Below are 3,628 nucleotides of genomic sequence, written 5' to 3' on the forward strand. Positions count from 1 at the left end.
TGTCCTCTGACTAGGCTCTCCTGTTAGCTAAACAGTGGTGTTCAGTGTGAGGAGCTCTCTGGTGTTGGTTGTCAGCTCTATGAGTTGGGGCACAAAGCGCCCTTTATGTGTGCGAGGGTTCCACCCTGTTACTCAGGGAGCTGTGTGTGTGTGTGTGTGTGTGCGTGTGTGCGTGTGTGCGCGTGTGTGTGTGTGTGTGTGTGTGTGTGCAGAGGTAGCAGAGCCCCAGGGGGGCCGCTGTGAGGTGAGCTCTGTTACCACCGCACAAAAGAACACCTTCCCTCCGGAGCACACGGGTCCCTCCGCTGCCAGGAAATGGAGGGAAAATATGCTCGCCGCAGGATTACCTCATACACTCCGCAATCTTTGGTTACTGACATTTTGTGCAATTCCTGTAACAAAGAAAAATTCAGCCTCCTTTTTTCTACTCTTGTCTGTTTCTTCACTCGTTAAACAGCAGAGTTGTTATAGTATTCCAGCATGTCTTCAATTCAAAGTTTGCTCTCAATCACAGAAAGATACATCATAAGAGTGATTCTGAGTTTCAGTTAATGAAAGCTGTCACACTTGATGCTCTGAACCCGTTCTGTCAGCCCTCTCCTGTAAAACGCCTGAAATATGTGTTTTATGTGTCTACAGAAGTGTAGCCTGAGAATATTCAGAGTCCCTAACAGAGAATAAAACGTCACTTCACAAATCACTTATTTTAGATATTTCAAACACACTTGAGGTAATCAGTGTATTCCCAATGCTGTCATCAGGGTTATCTTGGGGTCCTTTGAGATTTATTTATCAGAAGGTCTGCATTACAAACTGGAGGTGTGAAGTTTGAAAGTCATTTATCAGCCATAGAGGGTCTAATGAATTATGCTATTGAGTTGCAATGTGGGAAATGTAGGATCAATCATTTTTTTAAACTTGACCCCAGAGACCCTTTTTTACAGAATACATTGTGATCGTATTGTACATGCCGGCTCACTGTCACTCTCACTTGAACACTTGAATAGAGCTCATTATTGTTATTGGTCATAAGGTCATAAGGTCTGCTGTGAGAAAGGCCTTATATAGACGACACAAATGGTCCATTTTTTGTCAAAAGCAACAGTGCATTGGTGATTCAGAAGCCTGAATAACTTTCATTTATGATGTGCTGAGTCACTTCCATGAAACAACCGCAAAACACTGGGAAGGTTAAAATAATTGTTACCGACAAAAACAGCCGCGCTCGCTTGGCACAAAATGTGTCATTTCAACCAAAAACAGCTTTGGTCTAAAAAATGCGAGATACCGACTGTCACTGTGAACATCAGACCAACAGAGGCAGAAATCAGCATGGGAGTATTTCTTTTTTTCTGAAATCTCTCACATTGTGATGCTGAATAAGAGCCAGATGTTGGTGTGTATATAAGTATTTTTGAGGATTCAGGAGAGGCAGTGAAGACAAGAAATCTTACAACGGGTGCACAGTATTCCAGTAAGCCGACACAGATAACCAGATAACTGACCTAGAGGCGTCCCTTGAGGATAAAACACGTCCAGCTGTCCGGTAGTTTGGCAGAGATGAAACATGAAAGAAACCTCTGACTGCTCTTTGAGGTCAGAGTCATCTCAATGAAATTATTCAGATATAGAGCATGCAAATGTTTCCTTGTGAAATTTTTTATTATGTTGCATAAGAATATTAAAAAAATTGTTTGGCAGAGGGGGTGAGAGATGCACTGCTTCATTTTTCTCTTCACCAGATGGTCACATAGACTTGCAATAACATGGGAACTATGATAATAGATTATATCTTTGTTGTATTTGTAATTGTAAGGGGGTTTGGCATGTTATGTTTTCCATGTGGACCCAAACAACAATGCATTTGAAGATGGATGCAGCTAATGGGGATCTGGAAAAAAACGTATTGGGGGCATGGAGCCAGAGCAACAAGGGGTCAGCTGGAGACCCTGCAGCCACATGGGACTGCTGCTGTCTTCTTATGCTGCAGCATGATGAGCTCTGCCCACGTACTTAAGTTAATCTTAATATAACTCCAGTAGTCGTGGGAAAAATGAAGCTGGGCTTGACTCGATGGATATTTCGTTTTTAGGTTTTTTGCAGTTTCTATGTCACTGCTGTCAATGGTAGCCTCAGGCTACAGACAGGGAACATCCACCATGCACTGGGTTTGATATCAGGACATGTAGTGTGATTGTGTTCTTTGTTGGGTGGGGGGGGCATAATGGTTGGCCCTAAGGAATATGTGTCCCCTCAAGGTTCCTGGGTGGGGCGGATGGTCATGCACATTAAAAGCATTCCAGTGAAGTTCATGCGAGCATTAAATCTGGCTGCGGACCTGCAGGCTGCTCTTCTCCACTGAGGCCGAGCTTCCGAGCTTGTTTACATGCAGGGATGCTGACCCTCTGACTGCTTCCAGCGCTGCAGCTCGTGATGAATACAAATGATACAATTGCCTCTCGGACGATGTTCAGAAGAATACCAAACTCTGCTCCAGCCATTCGTCTGGCAACGCCATGAACTTGGGACAGCACAGTCGAAAGTGGCAGGGGGTGACGTCGCCATGGCAACCACCGCACTGGGGCATGTTGGGACCCTGCCGGGGGGGGCAGCGCTTTAACAGGCCGGAGAGAGAAAAAAAAATGACTGACAGGGCCAACCAATAAAGCATGAAGTGGAATGTGAGGGTATGCAGCGCCATTGTTGAGCAAACATCTCAGGAACGCACACACAACCTTTTTCACGCTTTCCTGCTGCTGTTTGATTCTCTGCTCTCTGATGAACTAAGCTTGGGCCTGAGCACTGATTTCCTCATTTTGACTTGCTTGTTTCAACCTACTGCACCTGCCTTAATTAAAGTGGAAGAGACCCAGCAGTGGGTTGAAGTTAATATCAGTAGCTGTACGTGTGTATCCATGCCTCAGATGACAGTCCTCTGTGGATGAGTTTCACTAAGAAATGTGGCAATATTTGCAAAACAACTTCTCTGGAATAATCAAAAAGAAGAAGTTTGTTTTGTGTCAACTAATAATTTGCAGCAACCTAAAAATGACACGGAGGAGGGCTCTCTATCCTCAGTCAAACTCCCTTTCTTCTGTATCCTGTTTCAGAGCCAGAGATTTAAAAAAAAAGAGATTTGAAGTAAAGTATTGTTGCCTGGCAACAGCATTGAAAACCCAGCAGTGTCTGACGGTCTAGGATTTTTATACTTTCTGTTTGTCCTCATACAGCACTGTGAGTATGAGGAGAACACAACATAGTGAAGTATACTTTGTGTAGTGCCTTGTGGTTAATAGCATCACACAATGTTTTGTGACTCATACATTTATTATATGTGGTTTGATGTTTCTTGGAGAAATTCCCCAGCGAGCAAATTAAGTTCACCTATTTTGAATGTAGTGCCAGTGAGGACTGTCTTACAGTCCGTATGCTGTTTAGTCCAGCTGTTTGTTTTTCTCTCTAGATGGATGCTGTGGTGCCTGGGGATTTAAGGGAGGAACAGTGCAGATGGATTGACATTTGACCCTTTGTTCCACTAAATAAATGGTAGATTACTGGGTGGTTGATTTGCTCTCAGTAATATAATCTGGCACTCTGATGCCATCTAGTGACGTGTTGCATACACAGA

This window comes from Anarhichas minor, unplaced genomic scaffold (genome assembly GCF_050575085.1).
Source record: "Anarhichas minor isolate MPS153535 unplaced genomic scaffold, ASM5057508v1 ptg000062l, whole genome shotgun sequence".
NCBI lineage: Eukaryota > Metazoa > Chordata > Actinopteri > Perciformes > Anarhichadidae > Anarhichas > Anarhichas minor.